General features: G+C 43.6%; 1 protein-coding gene across 1 annotated transcript in view; it reads right to left on the bottom strand.

Annotated features, from left to right (window-relative positions):
- Nucleotides 1–4,286, bottom strand: part of LIMS1 (LIM zinc finger domain containing 1) — a gene marked incomplete at both ends in the record, with an annotated part of 79,917 nt that extends 75,631 nt beyond the window's left edge. Inside the window, one exon of the mRNA XM_080363823.1 lies at nucleotides 4,275–4,286. The remainder of the gene's footprint in view (nucleotides 1–4,274) is intronic.
- Nucleotides 4,287–14,877: the final 10,591 nt, after the last annotated feature.

Below are 14,877 nucleotides of genomic sequence, written 5' to 3'. Positions count from 1 at the left end.
CATCCAAGGATACTCCAAACTATGTCATTTTTGCACAGGAATGTGGATTCAGACTGCAGACAAGAGGTCCACTTGGCCTATGATTAGTTTGTCACTGGGCACACCATCAGCTTCTGCCTCTTGGACCTCATTGACAATCTCCAGGCACCGAGATAAATTCAAACTGTTTTGCATAAAGGGTTGTTAGGGTACGCAAATCCAGCCAAGGAAATTACAGTATCTTGAGCACTTTTTTTTCCCCCTTCTATCTGCTTGAAAAACACAAGTAAGCACTTTCATAAAGACTTTGACACTGCAGGAAGGGAAATACCGAAGTAATTGCAAAGGAGTGTCCTAATTTGAAGAAAAGTATTAACCCCAGGGCACAGTCCTCTGCTGTGTTTTCTCTAATTGTCAGATTGAATCAGGACCTTCCCCCATCCCTTTGCCCTTTTTGTCCCAACACCAGCATTCCTGCACAAGCTGCCAGGGTGACGTGCACTGTAACACATCCCTAAAACGACAAGGACAGGAGACCACGTACATGCCTGCTCAATTCATGCTGTGGGTAGCTCATACAAGGGAAGGCTTTAGCCATCAGAATTTGACCGTCGATTTGATTTTTCACCTGCCATCATGGAAAGACCTGACGCAAGTAATTTCCCTGCCAACTATCAAGCTGCTTTTAGCACAGCTAAGAGTTAAAGCCTCCCTGTATTGAAAAGTAATAAGAGATTGCATTATGCTACGGCGTGAAAAACCTTTACATCAGACTTTGGAGGAGAACAAAACACAGATGAATCAGGATGTCTAACCTAACACACTTAGTACAAAGCCACAATTGCAGAAGCTGAAAAGCCTGCCTTAAGTGCTTCAGTAATAAATATTTTATTGCAACTTGAAAAAGAATTTGTTAACTATGCAAAACATCCTCTGTATATTTCAGGCTATTGATGGTTCCCCTGCAGTAATAGCATGGAGCCAGTTCTAAGAAAAAGACGTGTGAGTTACAAAAGTGATGCTACAGTTAAATCTCAGTTAACTTCTTATTTATGGAGTTCCCTATCAAAGCCAGTAACACCAAGTGCCCAGTTTTGAGCTTCACAGTCTACAGTGGACCAAGAGCTGTAAATACTGTGAGTTTATGCTAGTTTTTCAAATGTAGTTATGCTTTGAATAAAGAACAGCTTGCTTTGTTTGATATTTTACTGTATGCTGGCCTGTATTTATTGCTACAAAGAAAAACTTAGTTTGAGCTAGGAAACTACAAAAGCTCAAGATAATACTGGTTCTGAACTGCAAGCTCATGTTTTTCTCTGAACTGCATAAAAAGAGTTATTCGAGCTATAATACATCAGTATGAGCTCAGGACAAGCAGCTGGAAAAGCCACCCACAAAACCCAGCCTGCAATCCCCTCTGCACCCCCTAAAAAAAACCCAACTCTTAAATGTTGAAACCCAAACTGCTACTCAGCATCACCCCAGCTACAGGGAGAACCACACAACTCTCCCTGCCCAAAACCTTCTTCTCTGGGACAGAATCTGATTTCCCAGCCCGATGCCAAGTGCGATGGCCATGCCCCAACTAACAGGCGTTCAGGTTACTGTGCCAGCCTACAGGTTCCTTTCATTGCAAAACAAAAGCTGTGGCAGCAAATGGAGTTCAAAAAGACTCCATGAAGTGAAGAGGAAAAAAAAAAGTTGAAAAGAAGAGTTTTTCAAAGAACAATAACGAGCCCTTCGTGCGTACCTGCTGACCAGATGTCTGCTCCTCTTTCATGTACTAAATCTGGAGAGACTTCAAGTCATTCTTTTTCTGTTTTCTTCTCCCAAACTCAGATTACTTTAACTCTCTAAATCACAGCAAAAACTCAAGATCCAAAATCCCTTAGGAGTTTCAGCCTGGGAAAGCTTTTGAAATGACCTTATTTTTGTTGAAAGTGGTTTTGAATTAAACATTTGCATTTTTAGTATTTTTTTCTTCGATGAATCAAAACAAGAAAAAATGCACCAGTTTTTAATCTCCTACCCTTGTGTTTTACCAAATGGAAATGTATCTTACACAAACCTTGCCCTTTTGTTTTATTTTGTCCTTAGTGGGCTGGAATCATCTAAAGAAAACCCCTTTGCCTAGAAGTCCTGCCACCAGCTACCCCAAAGGCACTGACCCCACAGCCTCTCCCCATCGTGCTGCCCTGCCAGGTGACCAGTGCTCCCTGCACCGGCCGGCAGCTCCCTCTGCTCCCCACAGCCACACTTGTGCAAGAATCAGCACCTCACCTTCACCTCCTTAACTGCGGCGCCTTGTCCTCGATATGCCAATTCACCCAAAGAATGGGGAGAGGAGAGCTACAGGGGGGACCAGCCAGTTTAGGCAAGGGGTCTCACGTCCAGCCCTTGCTGGGTGAGCATTTCATATTCAAAGCCTGTCAGCAGTGATGGGAGGCCACGTCGAATCTCTCAGCTCTGGGAGGATTTGCTTGGCCAGGAGGCGGCCCGGCTTGTCCCCGCTGCCTGGGGAGGATGCTGGAGCTGCTGCCCGTACCCGGGGATGGATGCTCTGCCGCTGCCGCTTCCCTGGATGCTGGCCACCCCCTTGCCTGCTGTGGGATGCACCGCCTGCATTTTGCACTGAAGAAGCTCCCCCCAGACAGCTTTGAGAGAGGTGGGCTCCCACGAGAGTGCTCTGCTACTTTGTCTCAGCAAGTTTGTGCAAGCGTCAGCTCTAGCCTGACTTTGTCCCAAAATTTCTCACCCTGCCAGGGGTGTAGCCCAGTTCATATCCTGGGAAGCGTGTACCAGCAGGGCAGCTGGCCCGCTCCCTGACGACTTCAGCAGAACAGATGCCAAATATGCAATTGCTCTATTTACCCGGAGAGGCAGACTCCACACTGGAGCTGAAGCACCTGTGCAGGGCTGAACAACGCGCAGATCCTCGCAGTCACAAGAGACTGATGCTCACAGCACAAATACTGAGAACTCAGCCACTTTAGGGAATGCAGGAAGGGAGCCTGGCCTGGAAGCACCCATCACCCACCAAGAAAGCAAGTGGCTTTTGAGACAACTAAAATAAAACAGTTACTTTAATACACATGAACATCTGAATCATGTTACCTTTCTTTTTCTCAGCAGCTAGAGCTAAAGCTGGTCAAGGCTGGTGAGATCCTACACCGTCCCCTCCCTTGTCCGTGGGCACTGGCCCCAGGAGCGGAGCTAGCCCAGCAGCCCACCTTGCTGCACGCCAGCCCAGGGTGCCACCGGTAGCTCCAACCGGGCTTGACTTTGCTGCTGCCACAGCTTTTCTCCAAAGGTGTGGTGCAGAGCTGGAGGAATTCACGGTAGAAATCGGGCAGGGAAAGATAAGGCAGTCTTTAGCCAGGCTAAAGTCTGTGCGCCAGCAGCAATCCTGAACCTGCAGCTACAAAATCACTCTTTCCCCTTCCCTGAACCCCAGGTTTCAACGCATTAGAGCGACACTTGCCAAATGTTTTAATTCGGGATGTTTCTTCCCGAGAAACAGCTACAATGGATGAGGCTTTGAAACACCAGGCCATAAGTAGAACAGCCTCTGCTTTCTGTAACCCATCCCCATTAACTTCTCTCCCTAGCACACAACTACTCAGTAATTGTGGGATATGCATAAAACTACACAAACCTCACCACGTAAAGACCCGAGGTTATTTAGCGCCACACTTTTAAAACAATAAACCCCCTCAAGAAAGGATGTGTTTCAATGCACAGAGCATTAAACCGTGCATACGCTCCATTCAACATGTGTTATACTTGAGTTTGTGTATTATTTCCAGTTTGCTGCAGCCAGGACGCACAGACCACCCCACTAAGTGAGGGCACAAAGGGAGAAGGGATCTCTCCCGTGCCCGATGCTGCCGGAGGGACGGGGAAAGTTCCCCCGTGACGCGGAAACTTCACGGGGCGAGAAGGCGGCACACCTGCACGGCTGCAACCCCCAGCCCTTCGGCGGGACCCCGTCCCCTATGCCAGTACCCACCCGAGAGACCAACTCAGACCCTCTCGCCCCCGCCGGAGCTCGGGAACGCCGCTCTCGCTGCCCTCCGCCCCGCACGGCGCGGTCCCGTCGCCGCCCGCCTCCCAACCGGCGTCGGGCGGAGCAGGGGGAAGCGCCTTTCCCGTGGCACCGGGAGGGGGGGGGGGTTCAAGCAAACGGGAAGCAACCGGTGACAGCGACCCGGCCGCGCCGAGACAAAGCGCCGCCCTCAGCAGCCGCCCGCCGCGGGAGGCGGGACGGGGCGGGCGGCCCCCGCGCTTCTTCCTACCTGTTGCAGGTCATCCCCGCCACCCCCAGCATCCCGCCGGCGGCCGCGCCGCTCCGCCGCTCCGCCGCACCGCTCCCGCCGAGCGCCCGCCGCTCCCGCCGCCGGGAGGAGCCACGCCGGGCGGCGGTAATGGCGCTGGGGCGGCCGCACCTGCGCGCCGCCGCCGCCAGGGGGCGCGCTCCGCCCGCGCCACCGCCCGCCGCAGGCTCCGCCCCGGGCAGCACCACCCCCGGCCCGCCGGCAGCGCTCGGCCGGCTGTCCCGGCTGTGTAGGGGCGCCGCTCGGCCCCCTCCTCATCATCACCCGCGCCCCGTTAAGGAAGAAAAGTCCCCGGCAGGTGTTGACGGGCCGGGCCCCACCGCCCGTCCCAGTGACCCCGCGACGGGCCGGGGATGTTAAACCAGCGCCAAGTCCACGGAGTCAGGGTATTCGCACCGTTTGTCAGGAAACGCACCTGGCTGGGGGAGCGGTCACAAATAGATTCTGGAGGCGTCTCTTGCTGGGTTTTCTTTTTTTGTTGTTGCTGGGGTTTTTTTGTTCTTTTTTATTTTTATTTTTTTTTTTGGTGTCTTTCCAGAACAGAAAATTGCTGTCAAAACAATTGCAAGCATTTTTACTATTCCTCACATGTGGTTGCATAATATGGTATTGTTTCTAGCAAGAGAGCCATCGCCTCACCCTGAGGTGCCAAACATGTCCAGGTGAGTATTTGCTGGAGTGGGATTCCAATTTTAATCAACATATTTAGAAATGTAACGGTATTAATAAAGAATTGCGGGGGGAAAGGCCAGCACCTCGCTCAGGTTCAGCAACCTTTTTCAGAAAGTAAATACCAAAAAGTAACTTTCAACACCACCGCTGCCAAACCTGAAGGCAGAGGCCCTGCTTTACTTGGAGAGAAGCAATCTCGTTCCAAACCACACAAGTTTTAGAGACTTATGAATGAATGGAAGGAGCATTATAAAAAGCGCAGGATTATTAAGAAATCTGTATCAGCACCCATGGCCATTCTTAATATCAGAAGGAAGTGCCGTGGTGAAATGAAAAATGCAAATATTTGACTTTCGGGATTAAGGAGGTCTCTGTATGGCTCCAAGAAGACAATACATTCAGGGAATACATTAAGGCAGTGAAAACCAGTGTAGGCAGGTACAAGTGAATACATATCAGAGAGCAGTTCAAACTACATGGTCATGGAGTACATCTACTTCAGTATGCGTCAGGGCTAGGAAAAGAATATAAACTCTCAGGAATATAATTCACAAAGTATATTTGACAGATATTTTTGCAAGTATGGTTCTGGACAGAACTACAACTGTAAAAACACAGACATCAGACCATTGGCTTTTGGTTCGTTTGTTTGCTCCTTGGCACAGTTTGGTCTTGCTTGCCAAGTTTAGGAATCCAAACATAGCAAATTGTCACAGGGGATACACTTCTGTACAAAGAGGGAGATAAAATATTGGCTGGAAAAGGGAAAGGATGATATGTCAGAAGAGGGGCAGATAATCCTTCCCCTCTACTCAGCACTGATGAGGTCACACCTGAAGGGCTGAGTCCAGTTCTGGGGTCCCCAGTACAGGACCTGTGGCCAAACTGGAAAGAGTCCAATGAGTGGCCACTAAGAGGACTAAGGGACTGGAGCATCTCTGCTATGAGGACAGGCTGAGAGAGCTGGGACTGCTCAGCCTGGAGAAGAAAAGGCTCAGGGGGATCTAAATACCTGAAAAGGGAGGGTGCAAGGAGGAGGAAGCCAGGCTCCTCACAGCATTCTCTAGTTACAGGACCAGAGGCAAAGGGCACAAACTGAAACACAGGAGGTTCCCTCTGAACATTAGGAAACACTTTTTCACTGTGGGGGTGACCAAGCACTGGAACAGGTTCCCCAGGGAGGCTGTGGAGACTCCATCCTTGGAGATATTCAAAAGCTGCCTGGACATAGTCCTGGACAACTGGCTAAAAGTGGCCCTACTTGAGCAGAGAGGCTGGACAAGATGACCTCCAGAGGTACATGACAACATCAAACAGTCTGCCTGTGTGTCTGTTAAAGATGAAACAGACACACTGAACCCCCCCAAAAAAAATATTTTAATGAGTCTGTCAGCAGAGCTTCCTTACTTCATCTAAGTACTCATTCTGTGCCAGTTGAAGGTCATGGTACCCTTTTGGGTTTCTTTCTAACCAACTTTGGGTGGTCTGCTATTACTTGGGGGCAGCTTCATGAATGTCTTTAATTACCTCAGTTTGTCTGCAAGGCTTTTTGGGGTGTCTCCCATTGCCCGTCCTCCTGGGGAGCTGTACGAGGCAGCTGCCCCTGGCTGCTGAGCCCAGCCAAAGAGCAGCACCTCTGACCAGCACTGCCTGGAATGGGAGGGGTGGCTGGGCAGACGTGTGACTGCCAGGGCAGCAACCTCCGAAACAGTAAACTCTGGAAATAATTAACCATCAGGGCCTGCCAACGAGCGCAGACGTTACGGTCCTTCCCTTAGAGAGCACATTAATAGATTTAATGGCAAGTGAATTGCACCACGCGCAGTTTTCCAGTGCTTTTAAAGATGACATCCCTAGAGCCTCATCCGCTAGCAATCTAATCTCCAAGTAGCAAAGGCATTCAGAGAGAGTGGGAGAGCCTCCACCAAACATGTACGTCTGCCAAATGTTAAGTACGAGCAGCTTTCGGAAACGCCGTACCAAGAAAAGCCAGGAATTCAGTTTCTCAGAGTACCTCCCCAGGCTCTGTGCGCTTTGCAGCAAGTTTGTGCCTTGGCATTGGGGTCTTATTTAAATTTTTGTTGTGTCTTGCTGTACAACAGAAATAACAATTCTTGATTGTTATGAATTCTCCATTACATAGTATTTGAGCGTGCTGGCATTCTAATTAACTTGTAAAATTCAGTCCAGAACACTTAAGCAAATAATTTAATAGGATTCACAAACACACACTGCAAACTCCAAAGAAAATAAAGGTCTTTCCTTCCAGTCCAGTAAAATGAAAGCCTAGGAGCATTTTCTTCCTATGCAGTTTTTAAAAGATGTGGTAATCTGCCTACTTATTTCTGTTTACAAACCCATGGCGGAGTTAAACATTCTACTGCTAATGTACTTGGCATCAGGAGGAGAAGTGCCATTATCCCCAGCAGACGAGTGAGGAAACAGAGACAGAGAAATGGAAATTAAATTCACAAAGGAAGCTTGTGGCAAAGCAAGGACTTTGGACTCCGTGTCTCCAGACCAGCATATTAATCACAAAATTGATGTATTTTTTTTTTCCCCATCCTATCTCTCTGTGCTAGACTGGAATAAAAAGCAGTTTTAAGTAGACATACGGTTTTTATGTTCTGTTTCCAGAGTATCTGAAGTCTTCCGAAACTACTGAAATGCCAACATATAGGACTGCAGCTGGCAGTGGCAGATGTGACAGCAAAGAACCTTTACCTACTCAGAGCCACACACATTATCAGCTTTGTTGACACAAAAAAAGACCATGGTTATAGGCCTGTGGAAGAAGAGAGGAAGGAATGGTTATTGGGGGGACGGACAAGAAAAAGGCTGATTAGTGAAAGAATTTGACTGCGTCTCTCTGTGATCACAAATGTCAGCATCTTCACAACAAGTTCTTCTTACTTTGCCACAAAGTGCATTACAATTTTGCCACAGTGATATGAAGAGACTTGAATATGTAATTTCCACCAGTAGTATTTGTTCTAGCTTTCGCATTCTCTCAGAACTTCGTGCAACTGCAGACGCTGCATTCTTCCTCATGTTGTTATTGATTCCAAGCGCCTAGTAACACAGCAGCCCTGTGGTTGTTTACCTCAATATAACCAATGGATTTCAACTGTAAACTGTGTCAGTGTTCTTCATGTCATACCTCGAAAGCTATGAAGTTAAAGCAACAGCAAACTTTGGCCATTGAAGTATGAATAATTTTTGAACATATGGTGTCCAGCTAAATATTCCTAGCAAAGCTGTTAATGGATCCACAAATAAGGAATTATTTAGGTTTCATATTCTTGTTCAGCATTAATAACTTCACGACTTAGTTGTAGAAATAAGTTTTGACCACTATTTTATCTTCATAAAAAACTTAGCTATTTTTAAAAAACAGTATATATTTTACTCAGAATACTAATAGGCTTATTTTAGTGATCATTCTGACATCCTTATAAAAGCAAAATTAAATTTCTGCTTCATGCATTGTAGACATACCTAGTAATTTGGCTTCACCTTTTCTTGGAAGATGAAAGAAGATTATGTGAGAACAGGTATCACTTTTATAGACTGATGTCAAAACCCTGCAAAACTGATCATTAAAATTCCATATTTAGCAGCATAAATTTCTGCTTCATGATAAGGTCAGTAATCGGATGAACGCAGTAACAGCTAAAGAAAAAGCTTATGGCAGCACCACAAAACAGGTACTTAAGAAAGTAACTTAATGACTATTGGCAATCATGGTATTATTCTCACATTTTTATTTAAGATTGTATGCCACTTGCATTTAACAGAATAGGGAAATTTGTCCACCACAATGTTAATTGTTGTGATGTTTTAAAAGAAATTCAAAACTAAAACCTTAGTCTGGGTAACTAGATAAAGCTATAAAAGGGTTAATTTAATACACAGTCATCCTTTCTGTTTAACAGACCATTCTCATTATGCTCCACCTATCATAAAAAATAAACCACTCCCTGAGCCGCCCCAAATTCCTAACCCACCCATCAGAAATATTTTTTCAAAGTGATCACTGTTCAACTGGAGAAGGTAGGGAACAAATCTGATGGAAAATCCTGCTGACAAACCCATTCTTCTCTACCACATGTGGACCATATTTTAGCATGAACATCTCTAGCTATTGCAAGATCAGCGGTATCACTATTGCTTATTAAAAAAAAAAGTCATCGTGCAATGACAACAACTTCATACAACCAGTTAGAATTACCTGTTTATTTTGTGTGGTTATTTGATGTTTTTGCTAATGCCAGTAATCAGAGGTCCCCCGAGGAGAGGAAATGTAGCTCAGGAATCAGACAGCAACAAAGTCAGTCAAGTACCTGGGGATAACTAGAATCATAGAATGTCCTGAGTTGGAAGGGACCCACAATGATCATCAAGTCCAACTCCTGTCCCTGCATATGACAACCCCACAGTTCACACCATGTGTCTGAGGGTGTTGTCCAGTCTCTTCTTGAACACTGTCAGGCTTGGGGCCGTGACACCTCCCTGGGGAGCCTGTTCCAGTGCTCCACCACCCTCTGGGGGAAGAACCTTTTCCTAATGTCCAACCTAAACCTCTCCTGGCACATCTTCCTGACATTGCCTCTGGTCTTGTCGTTGATCACCAGAGAGATCAGAGTGCAAACAGACAAGTTCCAACTCGAAGTAATTCAAGTCTGTCATTTTTCTGTTTTAAGCTTTTTGTCATTGCAATTTCCACCCTCCACAGAATGTTGCAAAACTTATGGGCAGCTTTTCTGCATTTTTTGAAAATCCTCCTCCTGCAAGAGAAGCATCAGCCATCCACTACCCCCCACCACTCTGCAAACTACTGGTTTAACCAGTTTCCAAGAGAAAGGCCAGTTGGAGCAGGGACAGAGAGCCACCATACTAACAACGGGAGCTGGTTTAAGTTTTTATGGCTTCCAGCAGCTTCTCTATCTTCCAGAGGCTGTGGCCCTCTGCCCATGGAGCACTGTGACCACTCACTCTATCCCCCTGCAAAGGGTGGCAGCTGCATCTAGATTGCTGCAGCTTGAAGCAAATGGTGCGACTGCTTGTGAGAGGAACATTAACTTGTCTGTATAAATATTTGGATGCTAAAAAGCCAAAATGATACAATTGGTCTTCTCCCTTGGCAAAAGTAATGCTGAGCATCAGCAACTTCTTAACTCTGCAAAGGGGAGTAATGACAGGAAAACAGCACTTAGGTAAAAACATTTTTCTGGGGTTCTGCAATGGTTTCCATGGTTTTTATTTTTGAGAAGTTCAGCATGCTGCAAAGGGCAAGAGATCCAAGAACCACTATATACTTCCACTCCAGAAATGGTCTGAGTGTTTTTGGAACAAGCTTCAATTTTTCAACCAATTAAACTTCCAGATGGAACAATAAAAAAATCAAACAACACCTTAAATCTTATACTCATATACAGCTGCTGTCCAATGCCTGTCAACTTAAAGCACTTTCAAAGGCCATTATAAGATGACTGGGATTGTGCCCTTGCCCAAAACAGCACATTGGTTTTTACACCAATTACCTTTACCTTGGATTCTTAAGAAGCCTGCAGGCATTCAACTGACCACAAAGAGAATAAATGATTCGCTAATACTGAAGTGGATTTACTTGTTGGAGCAGTAGCCAATGTGCATTTTTCTACTTCATTTTACTATATTCTTGGTCTTCATTATTCTGTCCAGCCTTGATCCTCAGGATGAGCCTGAGGAACACATGACAGGAAGGAAGCCTTTGAACCTAAGATGCACCTTCTTATCCTTACAGGACTATATGATAAATTTTAGATCAAATTCAGGTTGGAAGTAGTCAGATTATTCCCCTAAGCATATATACATCTGTTAGAAGTTGACTTTAAATATCAGGCTTTCTTTTTTGACTGTTTTATGTCAATTTATGTCAACCTATTTTGACGTCCCCTCTGACCACATATTTGTATAATATATATAGCTTAACAAAAAATGGATGGCAAGAAGAGAAACACACCAAGCTCTCACTTAAACAAAGCAACCAACCCCCTCTTCATCCACAGAACATCTAAGTTTTTGCACTACAACAACTGTGTAGATACAGAAAAATTATCAGAGGGAATTAGGGGAGAGGTAGTTACATCCACTTCAAAGTTGAGTGCTGATTTATAAGGTGGCTAGTACTTAAAAATACCAAGTGCAATCCTTCCAATCAGCATGTTAATACCTTCTGCATTCCTCCTCTCCTTCATGTCAGATATTGTCAGATTGTTGGTGACAATCCAATAACACATTTGAAGTAATTTAAATTACTCTTTTTTTTGAAAGCTTCATTTTTTTTCCCCCCAAACAAGCATAAGCAATCAATTTATTTTCCTCTTTCATTCATCCAGAAGTATCCACCACTGTTATCGCATTCCAAAGCAAAGACTGCAGCTACTATATCAGATCCATAGAATCTTCTCTTCAGTACCACAGTAAATACCCCCTTGTTTTTTATCTTGAACCTGAGTAGCATTTTCTAAGGTAAGAATAAGCATTCAGGGAAAAAGAAAGGCACTCCGTTGGGTAAAGGTGAACTTTATTGAAGTGACGGCCATTCAAAAAGGCCAAAGATATATTTCCAACCAAAACACTTATCTATTCAGACTAGTAATTCTGAAATTACTACAACAAATAGACTTTTACTTCTCCATACATTTGGTTTCTCAGCTTGTGGGTGGTTACTGCTATTTAAGGGAGATATCTTCACAGTACCAATGGAACTATCAGGTAGCTGAGGAAGTATTGGTGCACTGGGTGAAGCCAAGGCATAAGTCAAAGGAAACCTAGGTGGGTAAGCTGCCTTCAAAGCCACTTAGTACAAACTCAGGAGAGTTTTTAAGCATTCCTCTACCATTTCAGGATATACTGGCTGTTATCAAAGCAAAAGGATGGAGGGCAATAGCCAAGGGAAGATTTAAATTTGGAAAATAATTTAAGCATGTATTCTCTCAATTATGCTTTGGGGAAATGAAAAGATAAAAGCAACTCTACCTTCCCATGTTACCACTTCTAACATGGGTTCCCTTTGGCCATCCTGAACCACAAATCCTACTGGCCACATCTGCACTACAGCCTGACAAGCTCTGGTCTTCCCATGTTTCAACTGGAGCACATTTTGCTTTCACAGGTGGGTCTCCTTTCTGGGTAAGTGGCAGACGGATGGCACATAACCCATTTCCAAGCCAGCACAGGTAGTTAAAAACGCAGCTACAGTGCACACACATGCCTTTGAACTCCAAACCACTCCCTTGTTTGGTTTTTAATTAATAGATACTCTGTTGTTTTGTTTTGTTTTTTATGCCCTCCTTAGGCTTACCCTGACAGCAAAAGCTGACAGAAGAGTAAAATTTGTGCCTAAGCTTGTAAACTCCCTGGGCTGGGGTTACATTTTCTGGGAAACATCCTAACAAAATATGGCACTGTAAAGAAAAAAAACAAATGAATGAACCAGAAAGCAAAGTCAGAACAGTGCTCTTCCAAAAAGAGTACCACAGTATATAAAGAAGCAGCAGTACTAGTTACAGTTTTAAATTGCTTTTTGAAAGCAAATCACAGCTACAATGCTGTACATTACAAATGCAAATATATGACATGTAAAAATTTCTCTCTGCAAAATAATCCTGCTTCCAGTCCACATCCTTCTAAGACATTTACTGCAAGTGCATATTAAACTTTGATATATTTGTTTACATACAGTTTATTGCCACAAAGGTAACTTCTGGCAATCTAAGCAACAGAATACAGCTTAGTAGCAGTTATTAAAATACCCTTACATTAAGATCTTAACCTTCCATTGTAAAAAAAATATACATAGAGTAATGCAAGAAGTGTCCACTACATTCATAGGTACAATGCTTGAGTCTTACTACAGTGAGCACGCAACTCAGACTTGAAATAAGTCAATAAGCAACTGTTATTTAATACAGCCAGTGATACATGTTACTTGCATACATTTATTCACAGTTTACAATGTTAAATAATCTATAGTTCTGAAATATGTGCATTTTAAAAGGAACTTGTAAAGGCTCTTTAGAGAAAGCAGAGCAGACATTGTGCAGAAGAAACTAAATCAGGTCAGCTGCAAACTGAGTTTGAATGAAGATAAAGTCGTAACCTGCCACTCATGTGCTTCCATTGTTACAAGTGCAGGAGAATGACTCGCACTATTTTAATGCATATTTCAAATCTCTCCTATCATTCTGCTTTGGTGCTCTTTTGAGTGACATTAACCAAATCCAGCTGTGAATAAGGAGTTAAAATTCAACATCTGAGATCAGGTGCAAATTATAAGTATTGAAGATATGGTAATAATTTCAAACTCAAATGCTAGAAAGCCTAAACATAGCCTCATGTTTGCTATCCACATTTCCAAACTATAGATGCCTAAAAGACTCATCCCCATGCTACCATTTGTCAGTTCTGTGATCTAAAAGTCCACAGAGAACGTTTTCATTGGTAGCACAAACCATAAAGATTCCAGTTAGAACACATATTGGAGGGGAAAAAAAAATAGGTGCTGAAGACCATGGAAAGGAATTAAAATATCTAAATAAAGCCTGTTGACTTTGTTGATTGTGTACTGAAACATATACAAGCAGCAAAAATTTAAACCAAAAGCACAGTTACCGAATAGTTTATTCTCAATCTGTGCTGCCTTTCTGCTGTTCTTATGTCCAGATTAATCTCAGCCTTAAGTAAGGTAATTTTAAAGAAATTAGCATAATTTCCTCAGGGCCTCAACTAAGATAGACAGGAAATACTATTTCACATTGGTATGTATACCAGGGAACAATTCAGTGTGAAACAGCACAGAAAGCATGAAAACGTGAGTGTAAAAGATGGAAAGACACTTTGGAAGGTAAGCAGGGTTTGAAAACATGTATATGCATTTTAATAACTTATAAATAAATTAAGATGGTGAAAGACAACATGGACTAGAATGGGGGAAAAGAAGACTGAAGCTAAAAGAGGTGTGTTGATAACAGAAAAAGTAATTCTATGGCAGAGATGTATTTTTCTTGGAAAAACCCCAGGCATTCTGTTGAATAACCTGGAGCAGAGATTATCTCATCTATGCATAACATTTGTGTAAATGACACATGGGAACACAGAAGTGAGAGAAGTATGTAACTTCTTCAATCATTAGAACATTTAAAAGATGCATCTACTGATAAAATTCTGTCCCTTTTTCTCACAAGTTATAGTTAGGAGTCTGATTTACAGACTCAGATTTAGTGTCTACAATATGACTAAATCAGTACAAGTAGTCTTTTCACCTCAGTACAGGCATCACTACAGTAATGAAACATTTCTTCCTGGTCTTGAACACAAACTTCCAACCTCAGGTTAAGAAACCACAGCTTAAGCCCTTTCTCCCCAATCTTCAGCTCACAACCTCTGATTCTTGGAGTACTATACCAAGACTTCAATAGATGCCATTAATCTTTCCTACAGTACCATGCTTCAGATGTGTTTACCATTATATTTCATATAGTTTTAGGTACCCTCTACATTTTTTTTGACCGTTACCTTCATATTTTCAATCCAGCTTTTGAAGAAAACAAAACAACCAAGACAAAAGTTATAGTCAATTCAAAGCAGAAAATGACATTTCTGTTTCTTAATGATCTTACATTTTGTAAGCATCACCAGCGAGGAAATAACTCAATTTTGATTTCTTCAGTGTGCAGAGAACAACACCAACCATATTGGTGAGCTGACAAAAACATGTGAAAGAAACTGTAAACATTTCATAATGCCTTAAGTCTAGTTATTCCAGTTATTATGTTAGACCAAGTTTCTAAATCAATATCAAAAAATTTGTCACGGGTTTGTCAAATTCTGTTTCCAAGCAATTTGC

This window comes from Nesoenas mayeri (genome assembly GCF_963082525.1).
Source record: "Nesoenas mayeri genome assembly, chromosome: 1".
Taxonomy (NCBI): Eukaryota; Metazoa; Chordata; class Aves; order Columbiformes; family Columbidae; genus Nesoenas; species Nesoenas mayeri.
The sequence above is the reverse complement of the archived record's forward strand: the minus strand, read 5'-3'. Positions and strand labels throughout refer to the sequence as shown.